Raw genomic sequence first — 12,262 nt, 5'->3', positions numbered from 1 at the left:
TTGGTAAAAACGCAGAAGCCATGTTTTCTAAAAGCTATTGCAGGGCATAATGTTGTTATGCGTGTTTAGACAAACAATAATTATTGTTTTACTTAATGTAGTAATACATGCGCATGTGCGTGTGTGTCAGCAAGAGACTCATCGTTTGTACAGTGAGTTCTGTCTAGTCAGTTCTACCAATTAAATACATTAAATAGAACAAATACTAAACACCTGCCATGCAAACCCTGCCAGGCTCCAGGGACACCAAGGTGGCAAGTTAGAGGACCCAGCCTCGAAGAGTCATGATCTCCATGGGGAGACCCAGCATGTAAACCTCTAACTGTGGGCGGGACCAGCCACGACGTGCCCCGAAATCATGCTACACTGTGCACTGTGGCCCCGGAGGGTGCAGACATTAATTGTTATTAAGGGAACTGAAGAGGGATTCGCTTATGAGGTGGTGTTTGGACCGAGGACCGACTCGGGTTCCCCCATCAGGTGTGGAGGAGAGCAGTCTGCAGGTCAGGCGGTCTGCGGCTCTGGAATGCCCTCTGTGTGTCCGTTTGTGGTGGACTCACTTTTATACTGATTGTGCTTCCACCAGACCAGTGGATATTTCTACTTCCGGAGATGTGCTGAGTATTAAAATCACAGCCAGTCTTGCAGAGTAAGCGGGGGCAGATGAAGAGTCCCAAAGTCCCCAGGAGTGATGGCCTCTCTGCTGTCACTCACTGCCTGAATGCAGGATTTCTGTGCAGACCGCACGGCAAATTTCAAATGATGGCCACATGCTCAGCAAACAGACGTGTATGTTCATGCATGTGTGTGTGTGCCTGTATGCACACATGCACTTTTGGACACATTTCTTCTTGTGTCTCTGCACACATGTATGTGCACACAGGTGGGTATGTGTTCATGTGTGTACACATGTTGCAGGAGACGGGCACCAGGGAGCCAATGAGTGAGATTCTGTACAGGTCAGCAGGCATATTAGGGAGGTCAGCATGTGTAGAGGGTGGCAGTTCTGCTGTGATGTGCCGAGACATGCGAGCTCAGAAAAGGGGCCTTGGCCCTGCCTGGGAACAAGGGGCTGTCGGACTGCTTCTCACCTTCCTACCTTATGCAGACACTATCACATACGTGCTACAGAAAGACAGGCCACGTGGGTGTGTGTTGTGTGGAACTGATGATTAGATTCTGATGTTAAATTGCATTGTACCTACACACACTTATGAAAGTAGTTGTTGAAGGCTGGGAGCAGTGGCTCACACCTGTAATCTCAGCACTTTGGGAGGCTGAGGTGGGTGGCTCACCTAAGGTCAAGAATTTGAGACCAGCCTGGCCAACATGGCAAAATCCCATCTCTACTAAAAATACAAAAATTAGCCAGGTGTGGTGGCAAGTGCCTGTAATCCCAGCTACTCGGGAGGCTGAGGCAGGAGAATCACTTGAATCTGGGAGGCGGAGGTTGCAGTGAGCTGAGATCACGCTACTGCAGTCCAGCCTGGGTGACAGAGCGAGACTCCATCTCAAAAAAAAAAAAAAAAAAAAAGAAAGTAGTTGTTGATATTAAACAGACAGCTTCAACTATCCTCCTCAGAGTTACCGTGAATGCCATTTTTTTCTGATTTTGCCTCTATTCAAAATATTTTTTTCTAATTTTGCCTCTATTTGTTCAAAATATTTCTTGAATTCTGTTTGGTTATCCAATGTATTATTGCATATTCTTTTTTCTCTGAAGCTTTTTATTTTGAGATTGTAAATTCACATGCAGTTGTAGGAATAACAGAGCAATCCTGTGACCCTTCAGCTAGTTTTCCCCAATAGCAGCCTTGCGTAACTATGGTACACCATCACGAGCAGGAGGTTGGCATAGATACAGTCCAGTGAGCTTACACAGATTCCACCTGCTCACATGCATTTGCATGTGAACACTGACTTCTAGGCCATGTATTGTGTGTGGGGGTTTGTGTAGCCGCCACCAGAGTCAAGACACAGAAAAACTGCAACGCCAGGGTCCCTGTGCTACCTTATATTTATAGCCACAGCCACCTCCCATTCCCTGCCCAGACCTTAGCCTCTGGCCACCCCGAATCTGTACTCTGTCTCTGTATTGTTATTTGGAGAAGGTTCTGTGAATGGAGTTACACACAGTGTAACCTTTGATAACTGATGATCTTCACTCAGCTTGATTCCCTGGAGGTCGAGTTGTTGCTTCATTTTCAAGTGTAGTTTCTAGCCGCCGTGTGAGCCGGTCAGTGGCCCGTTCTTCTTTGTAGCCGCCGTGTGAGCCAGTCAGTGGCCCGTTCTTCTTCACAGCCGCCGTGTGAGCCGGTCAGTGGCCCGTTCTTCTTTGTAGCCGCCGTGTGAGCCGATCAGTGGCCCGTTCTTCTTCACAGCCGCCGTGTGAGCCGGTCAGTGGCCTGTTCTTCTTTGTAGCCGCCGTGTGAGCCTATCAGTGGCCCGTTCTTCTTTGTAGCCGCCGTGAGAGCCGATCAGTGGCCCGTTCTTCACAGCCGCCGTGTGAGCCAGTCAGTGGCCCGTTCTTCTTCACAGCCGCCGTGTGAGCCGGTTAGTGGCCCGTTCTTCACAGCTGCCGTGTGAGCCAGTCAGTGGCCCGTTCTTCACAGCTGCCGTGTGAGCCGGTCAGTGGCCCGTTCTTCACAGCTGCCATGTGAGCCGGTCAGTGGCCCGTTCTTCTTCGCAGCTATCGTGTGAGCTCGTCAGTGGCCCGTTCTTCTTCACAGCCGCCGTTTGAGCTGGTCAGTGGCCTGTTCTTTTTTGCAGCTGCTGTGTGAGCCGATCAGTGGCCCATTCTTCTTCGCTGCCACAATGTGTGCCAATCAGTGACCTGTTCTTCGCTGCTGCATGGTGTTCCATGGCATGGCACACCACAGTTCGTTAAGCATTTACCCATTGAAGCGCATCTGGGTTTTTCCTTGTTTTGGCAATTGTGACTAAAGTTGCAGTAAATATTAACGAACAGGTTTTGCATGAACATGAGGTTTTATTTCTCTTGGCTCAGTTCATTTTGTAAGGAGCATGCCATGACAGAGCATGATGCCCCTCCTCTCTGTGCCCTTCCCAGTATTTGGTGTTGTCATGCATGTTCTTTTAAGTATCTTCCATGGTGTCAAAGAGTTATGATTAGAAAGGGAATTTGATTTTGGGGAACTTCATCTGGTGACTACAGCACAGGTGAAGGCTGCCATTTGGGGTCAGGCTCCAGGTGCCTGGTGGTGGTTTTGTTTGCCTCCTTTTTAGGCATATAAATTGGCACCAAGAACAGCTCCAGGAGGCATTACTGCACAAAGCTTCTGGCCACCAAGGCGTTCCCAAGAATGCCACATGGTTCCCCACACTCACGTTGCCACCACTCCAGCCACCTTCACAGTCGCCATGCATACGCCCTGCAGACCAGAGGTGTGCCCCACACCCAAGGGAATGGTGTTAGGGACTCCTGTCCTCCCAGCCGTTTCAGCTTTTGCCTGGCTGGAGCAATTGGTGTGCCAAATGTGGCCGCCCCTCCTGTGTCTGTTCCCCTCCTGTGTCTGTTCCCCTCCTGTGTCTGTTTTGGCACTCTAACAAGCAGACATTCAACAGAGCACCCAGCTGGCCAACCTTCTGATGGCCTTTAGCTCCTACTAGTGGGAACAGTGAAGGCTAAGGAAGGAACTTACAGAGCCTTGTGACCTGGTGTGCCTCACTGAGCACTAATCAGACATGCTCCGTGCCAGGCAGCCTCTGGAAGCAGACAGACTGGCCGGGAAGGACTGAGCCCAGTTTCTCATCCTTCCCTGCTCCTTGTGGGCAGTGCGGTCTCCAGGAAGTCACTTGTTCTCTAGCTCAAACCTTTATCCCTGAAATGGAGGTGATGTTGTGCAGCAGGTGGTTATGCGGCAGAGCCTCTATGTGGTGATCACTCAGAGTCAAACTCTGTAAAATCTTTGCAGAAGTTTATTCTGAGCCAAATATGAGTGACATGGCCTATGACACAGCCCTCGTGAGGTCCTGAGAACATGTGCCCAAGGTGGTCGGGGTGCAGTTTCACTTTATACATTGTAGGAAGGCGTGAGACATCAATCACATATATTTGTGAAATACACTGGTTTGGTCCAGTAAGGCGGGACCACTTGAAGCGGGAGGCTTCCAGACTACAGGTGAAGGTAAACATTTTCTGATTAACAATTGGTTGAATTTATCTAAAGACCTGAGATCAACTAAATAAAAATGTCTGGGTTAAGTTAAAAGATTGTGGAGACCCAAGTTCTTGTTTGCAGAGGAAATCTTCAGGTAGCAGCTTTAGAGAGAACAGGTTGTCAAATGTTTCTTGCCAGACTTCCAGCCTGTGTCGATATTGATGTTGGAGAGGCAGAATAAGGCGTGTTCAACCCCACTTCCCATCATGGCCTGAGATAGTCTCTCAGGTGAAATTGAGGCACGTCTGACCCCCACTTCCCATCATGGCCTGAAACAGTCTCTCAGGTGAGATTGAGGCATGTCTGACTCCACTTCCAATCATAGCCTGAAACAGTCTTTCAGGTGAAATTTTAAGAGCCCTAGGTGGGGAGGCAGTCCATTCAGATGGGTTGGGGGGGCCTTAGAATTTTTAAATTTTGGTTTGCAGCGGAAATGTGTTCCTCACCGTCTATGCTAAGAAGATCCTAAAAACAAAGCAGTGCCGGGGTTTGTGTAAGGGCCCCTCCGATCCCCCAGCCCTGGTGCCCTGCAGCTCTGCCTGGCAGGAATGGAGCCCCTGAACTGGCCTTAGAGGAGGTGCCATGTCACCACTTACGCCTCCTGTCTCAGCCTGTTCAACCCTCCCCTCTCCAGTCACCATGCTCCACCCTACCCCATGATGTCTTGCCATTTCGCCCAGTGTTTTTTTTGAGACAGAATCTCCCTCTGTCAACCAGGTTGGCGTGCAATGGCAGGATCTCAGCTCACTGCAACCTCTGCCTCCCGGGTTCAAGCGATTCTCCTACCTCAGCCTCCCGAGTAGCTGGGATTACAGGTGTGCACCGCCACACCTGGCATGCCCACACTATGCCGGTGTGTTCTTAGTAGAGATGGGATTTTGCCATGTTGGCCGGGCTTATCTTGTGATCTGCCTGTAAAGGGCTGGGATTACTGGCGTGAGCCACCATGCCCGGCCCATTTTATCCAATTTTATCTTTCTTCCTAACAGTTGTCACCTCCTAGTACTCCTGTGTCTGTCCTCACTCACATGTGGTTTTCTCTGTGGACTCTAAGCCTCTGCGGAAGCTCCTGACTTTGTCAGGTCCGAGACTGTGTCCTCAGCACCAAGGACAGCACCCTGAGTACCATCTCACCAGTCAGTGTATGAGTGAGAAAATGAATGCTTTGCAACAGTTCTATCATGTTGAATTGCTCTATGAACCAGACCCCTTTGCTGGGGCTTTGCGTCCATTACCTCGATGATTTCCCACAGGGATCCTGTAAAGTAGGGACTGTCCTTACCCTGTGGCCCTGAGAGGTTAAGGAAAAGTTATCAGATTACTCACTCCTACACAGGGAGCATTCAGGATTCGTAGCCAGAAGGTCTCACCCCAGAACTCCAGAAACTGGGGTCACCTCCCTGCTGAATGAACAGAAGGAGCCATTTGTGTTTATCACACTGTGATTAAGAAACATTTCATTCCTGAGAATATAAATGTCCCTTCATGAGAGGAAGCTTTGAGGATGTTTGAGTATTTCTAGCTGGTCCTTTTGGTTATAAATGTCAATAAAGTATGATGTATTTGGGAATTACGCATTTTGGAAATAAGAAAATGCCCCTCTTTTCTAACCTGCTTTCTTCTCGCTAGCTCTGGCTTGCTGCTTCATCAGCTGTCGTTACCTGTGGGAGGGATGATGGACTTCAGGGTAGTAGATGTGGGGTGGAGGGCTCTGGTTTCAGATTTGTAGGTAGTTATTTGTAGTGTTCTAACTTAGGGCAAGTCATTTCTGTGGAGGCCTTAGTTCCTGTGTGTGCAGCAGGGGCGGTTGCGGGGCCTCTGACTCTCTCCACTTCTACATTATTAGACGCAGGGGGCTCTCTTTGCCTCTTGCTCAGTGCCACATAACTTTGTTTTTGACGAATCAGACATAAGTTACAGACCCTCTTCCCACCCTCCCTTTAGCATCAAAGTGGCTGATGCCCCTGCTACTCCAGCCAAGGCAGCCTCCCTCAGGAGTAGGAACTTATGTAGGGCACAGTGGCAGTCTTCTGGCTGAAAAGGTCTTTGGAAATCATTCAGATGAGTTCTCTCTGTGGATGAAGTCAGTTCAGCAGACAGCTGACCACCTGGGTGGAACTGGACCGAGCACTCCCTTGGGAATGCTTTTATTAAACTGTGCTCATCTAGTATAATATTTTTACTATTTTCATCTCACACTGTTACATTTTATGTTTTGTGTCTTAGCTACCTGCGTTAGTCTGTTTGCGTTGCTGTAAAGGAATACTGAGACCGGGTAATTTATTTTTATTTTTTTAAAAGAGGTTTATTTGGCTCAGGGCTGTACAGACTATATAAGCGTGATACCAGCATCTGCTCTTGGTGAGGCTTTAGGAAACTTAAAACCACCGTGGAAGGTGAAGGGGGAGCCAGCACATCACACGTTAAGAGAGAGGAGGAGGAGTTGCTGGACTCTTAAAAAAGCAAATCTCATGGGAACTAACTGAGCAAGAATTCACTCATCACTAAGGGATGAGTGCTAAGTCTTTGGTGAGGAATCCACCCCTGTGATCTAATACCTCTGACAAGGCCACGCCTCCAACCCTGAGATCACGTTTCAACATGAGATTCTGGGGGACTGACATTCAAGCCATTATGATTCTGCCTCTGTCCCCACCAGATCTCATGTCCTTCTCACATTGCAAAATTCAGTCATCCCTTTCCAGCAGTCCCCAAAAGTCTTAACTTGTTCCAGCACCAACTCAAAAATCCAAACTCTCATTTGAGACTCAATGTAAGTTTCTTCCACCTATGGGCCTGTAAAATAAAAACCAAGGTATTTACTTTCAAGATACAGTGGGGGTGCAGGCATTAGGTGATCATTCCCAGTCCAAAAGGAAGAAATCGGCCAAAACAAGGGGGCAGCAGTCCCCACACAAGTCTGAAACCTCACAGGAAAGGCATTAAATGTTAAAGCTCCCACACACTCTTTGACTCCATGTCCTACACCCTGGCACACTGGTATGAGGAGTGGGCTCCCGAGACCTTGGGCAGCTGTCCCCATGGCTGCGCTCCTGGGTTGGAGTTGAGTGCTTTCGGCTTTTCCAGGCTCAGGATGCAGGCTGCCTCTGGCTCTACCATTCTTAGGTCTGGAGGGCCGCAGCTTCCTTCTCACAGCTCCATCAGGCAGTCCCCTAACGGGGACTCTGTGTGGGCTCCAACCTCACATTTCCCCTCAGCATTACCCTACTACAGTCTCTCTGCCGTGGCTCCACCCCTGTGGCAGCCTTCTTTCTGGGCTCCCAGGCTTTCCTGTGCATCCCATGAAATCTAGGAGAAGCTGCCAAACTTCCTTCACTCCTGCATTCTGTGCACCCACAGACAGTACCATGTTGAAGTTGCCAGGGGGTATAGCCAGCACGCTCTGGAGCTCTACCTGTGACCCCTTTGAGCCGTGACTGGAGCTAGATGCAGGGAGCAGTGTCCTGAGGCAGCACAGGGAAGTGGGGCCCTGGGCCTGGCCTCCCAAACCAATCTTTCCTCCTAGGCCTTTGGACCTTGGATGGGAGGCGCTTTCCCCTTCCCAAGATGTTTGAGATGCCTTAAACGCCTTTTCCCCATGTCCTATTAGTGCTTGGCTCCCTCTTAGTTATGCAACTCTATCAAACTAGCAAGTGGTTGCTCCACAGCCTCTTGGATTCTTCCCCTGAAAATGCTCTTTGCTTCTTTTCTAAATGGCCAGGTTGTGGCTTTTCCAAACATTTATGCTTTGATTCCCTTCTAAACATAAATACCAACTTTAAGTCATTTTTTTTGCTCCCGTATCTGATTGTAGGCTGTTAGAAACAGCCAGGCTACCTCTTGAGTACTTTGCTGCTGAGAAATTTCTTCTCCCAGACACTCTAGGTCATTACTTTTAAGTTCAGACTTCCACAAATTCCCAGGGAATGGACACAATGCAGCAGAGCTCTTTGCTAAGGCATAACAAGAATGACCTTTGCTCCAGTTTCAAATAGCTCCCTCATTTCCATCTGAGACCTCCTCAGGCCTTCAGTGTCCATATTTCTTTTAGCGTTTTGGTTGCAATAGTCTCTAAGAAATTCCAAACTTTCCCTCATCTTCTTGTCTTCTTCTGAGGCCTCCAGATTCCTTCGACTTCAACTCCTTACCCAGTCTCAAAGCTGCTTCTGCATTTTCCAGCAGTGCTTCCCTCCTCAGTACCCGTTTGATGTGTTAGTCCATTTTTGTATTGCTATAAAGGAATACATGAGACTGGGTAATTTATTTAAAAAAAAAAAAGGTTTATTTGGCTCAGTTCCACAGGCTATACAGGAAGCATGGCAGCAACATCTGCTCCTGGTGATTCTTTAGGAAACTTACAATCTTGGTAGAAGATGAAAGGGGAGCCAGCACATCACATGGTGAGAACAGGAGCGAGAGAGAGAATAGGGAAGTCCCAGGCTCTTTGTTTTTAATTTAATTTAATTTAATTTAATTTTTTTTTGAGACAGTCTCACTCTGTCACCCAGGCTAGAGTACAGCGGTGCCATCTTGATTCACTGCAACCTCTGCCTCTGCCTCCCAGGAGAAGCGATTCTCCTGCCTCAGCCCCACTCCCTGCCTCCCTCCCTCCCTGCCTCCCTCCCTCCCTGATTCCCTGCCTCCCTCCCTGCCTCCCTCCCTCCCTCCTTCCCCTCCTTTTAGCTGGGATTACAGGTGCCCACCATCACGCCTGGCTAGTCTTTGTACTTTTAGTAGAGACGGGGTTTCACCGTGTTGCTTAGGCTGGTCTTGAACTCCTGACCTCAGGTGATTCACCCACCTTGGCCTCCCAAAGGTCTGGGATTAAAGGCCTGAGACAGAGACACGATGCCCAGCCCTTAGACTTTTTTAAACAACCAGATCCTCCATGTACTAACTGAGTGAGAACTCACTCATCACCAAGGGGTTGCCACTAGTCTATTTGTGCGGGAGCCACCCCCATGACCCAATACTCCCATCAGGCCCTACCTCCAACATTAGGGGTCATGTTGCATCATGATGTGTGGAGGGGACAGACATCTAAATGAGATATCACTGCCTTAAAGTCTGGAACGAGAGGGACTGTAGATAAATAAGAAGAATTAATAAAATTCTACCTTTTTCTGTTAAAGAAATAGAAGCTAAATGAGGTGAATACCAATGTCAACCTTATAATTCATGATACTTTTTCACTTTCTAGGAGTAGATAAGAAAGGCTTCTTTAGAACTTCTTTTAAAAATATTGTATTGTATATGGTTATTCTTCCATAAGGAATTAGGTTTCTCCCTGAGTCAATGATTAAACTGATAGCTAAATGCATCTTGTCAATACGTAGAGTGTACATATTGATAGTGAATAATGAGCAATTGACTGTGGACCAACCACATCCGCTAATGCTTCCCGGCACTTTACACCTGCCCAGCTAATGATTATACCAGCGCCTTTCGGAGCCCTGATGCAGGGAGGTTTCCTGGAACTCCGCAGGTAAGAGCAGGAAGGAGGTAATTATCTTCTGCAAGTGCTGTTCTCTGGCTGGGCTTGCTGTGAAGTTGGGATGCGGTGTCTCCACAATGCATCATCATCACCATTGGTTCGATGGCTGATTAGCCACAACAGGGTAATTTTATGGTTTTCCATCTCCCTTTGATGATAAAGAGGCTCTCCAGCTGTTCAAGAGTTATGCACCTCCACTGTAGATTAATGCTCCCTGCCAGCTAGTGGAAGCAATGTCAAAATAATGGAAACCTCGGCATATTCTTGTTGTGCTCCGTTTCTCAAGTGGTGTATCAAGAGTCGTCCTGGAAATCGCCTTGTTTCTGGATGATGAAAATCTCCTTTAAAGGCAAAGTTACTAGAATTCATAAGAAGAAGCTTTTGAGGGATGGGAGTAAAGTGAATGACAGCTGCAGCTCCCTCCCTCCCTGCCTCCCTTCCTCCCTGATTCCCTGCCTCCTTCCCTGCCTCCCTCCCTCCCTTCCTCTCTCCCTCCCTGTTTCCCTCCCTCCCTTCCTGCTTCCCTGCCTCCCTCCCTCCCTGATCCCCTGCCTCCCCGATCCCCTGCCTCCCTGATCCCCTGCCTCCCTGATCCCCTGCCTCCCTGATCCCCTCCCTCCCTGATCCCCTGCTTCCCTGATCCCCTGCCTCCCTCCCTTCCTCCCTCCTTTCCTTCCTTCCTCCCTGTTTCCCTCCCTCCTTTCCTGCTTCCCTGCCTGCCTCCCTCCCTCCCTGTTACCCTTCCTCACTCCCTGATTCCCTGCCTCCCTCCCTCCCTTCCTGCTTCCCTGCCTCCCTCCCTACCTCCCTCCCCGTCTCCCTCTCTCCCTCCCTCCCTTCCTCCCTCCCTGCTTCCCTGCCTCCTTCCCTCCCTGTCTCCCTCTCTCCCTCCCTCCCTGTCTCCCTCTCTCCCTCCCTCTCTCCCTCCTTCCCTCCCTTCCTCCCTCACAGCCACCACCCCTGCAGGGAGGAGGCCACAGGGAGGAGTCCTGTGGGCTGGAGCTGAGCAAGGCTGCATTCCACACACTGTATGTTTCTCTGACACCAAGTGCCCATCACTTGCATGGGAGCCAGCTGACTTCTGTCTGCCACCTGAGCCAGTTTCTGGGGAAAGAAGACCCTGTCAGTGTGGATGGAAGTAAATATCACAGTGAAATGCCAGACAGGCCGAGAACATTTAGCATTACTGGGAAAGCGGGGTGTACGTGTTAGGATTATTATCAGAAGAAAAGAAAAGGGCACAGAAAGTGGCATTGAGGTGGTGGGAAGGAAAGCTGTGTGTGTGGCTCCGCCAGGCACTGGAGGCATTTTGTTCGAAAAGCAGGATTTGGCCTCAGCTCTTTTCCTTTTTCCTCATTTTATTTTAGTCTGATGACAGTGGAAACTGGCTGAGGTTAAATGTTACAAAGAGGAGTGAACTGACAGCTGTCCTTCAGTGTTGGCTTTGAAGATAAGTAAGAAAATGTGCTCCAAAGTCTCTGAGACCCTGTGATATGATTCTACTGTTAATGGAAGTAGAGAATTGTCCCTCATTATGACAGTATTGTCGCTGAAGATTTATTAGTTCTTTTTTTGAGACAGCATCACACTCTGTCACCCAGGCTGGAGTGCAGTGGTGTGATCACAGCTCACTACAACCTCAGCCTTCCAGGCTCAAATGATCCTCCCGCCTCAGCCTCCCTCAAAGCTGGGACCACAGGTGTGCACTACCATGCCTGGCTAATTTTTAAATTTTATGTAGAGATGAGGTCTCCCTGCGTTGCTCAGGCTAGTCCTAGACTCCTGGGCACAGGCAGTCCTTCCACCTTGGGCTCCCAAATGTTGGGATTTCAGGCGTGAGCCACCACGCCTGGCCCAGATTCTAGTAAGAAAGATTGATGTCAGTGCTGGTTGGTTTTAGCCAGCTTAGATGCGCGTAGGTGTAACGTGCCTGATGCAGGCATACTTTCCTGGTCACCAGCTCATGGGTAGAGGTGTCCATTAGCTTAGCTCAGAATGATGCCTAACATCCCTTAGGAAATGTAGTGCAGGAAAAGAACAACTTGTGATATCGTAGGAGAATATAAAAGTATCTTCTTCAAGTTTGTTTAAAGTCTCCATTTAAAATGGGGAATGGGGCTGGGTGCAGCGGCTCACACCTGTAATTCCAGCACTTTAGGAGGCCAAGGCAGGTGGGTCACCTGAGGTCAGGAGTTTGAAACATCCTGACCAACATGGCAAAACCTCATTTCTTCTAAAAATACAAAAATTAACTTGGCATGTTGGTGGGCACCTGTAATCCCAGCTACTTAGGAGGCTGAGGCAGGAGGTGGAGGTTGCAGTGAGCCAAGATCATGCCACTGCACCCCAGCCTGGGCAACAGAGCAAGACTCTGTCTCAAAATAATAATAATAATAATAATAATAAAATGGGGAATGGTTGTCGGCATCTCCCTTGCCCCATATAAATGTTATTAAAATTAATTATTAGAAAGGAGATGATGAGAAAATATTTGGTAAAGTGCAATGTACTGGGGCAACTTCTTGTAGGAAAAGTCAAAATACAGAAATCAAAATATATGGTGCAGAAAACATAGGTAATTACTTCT

At 48.7% G+C, this 12,262-nt stretch overlaps 1 protein-coding gene across 4 annotated transcripts in view; it reads left to right on the top strand.

The window, feature by feature from the left end:
- The window catches only part of EIPR1 (EARP complex and GARP complex interacting protein 1), a 168,296-nt gene that overhangs the window by 102,492 nt on the left and 53,542 nt on the right, over nucleotides 1-12,262 (top strand). The gene's annotated exons all lie outside the window — the stretch shown is intronic.

The sequence above is a fragment of the Saimiri boliviensis genome, chromosome 1, assembly GCF_048565385.1.
Source record: "Saimiri boliviensis isolate mSaiBol1 chromosome 1, mSaiBol1.pri, whole genome shotgun sequence".
NCBI lineage: Eukaryota > Metazoa > Chordata > Mammalia > Primates > Cebidae > Saimiri > Saimiri boliviensis.
This window is presented reverse-complemented; position numbering and strand designations above follow the sequence as displayed.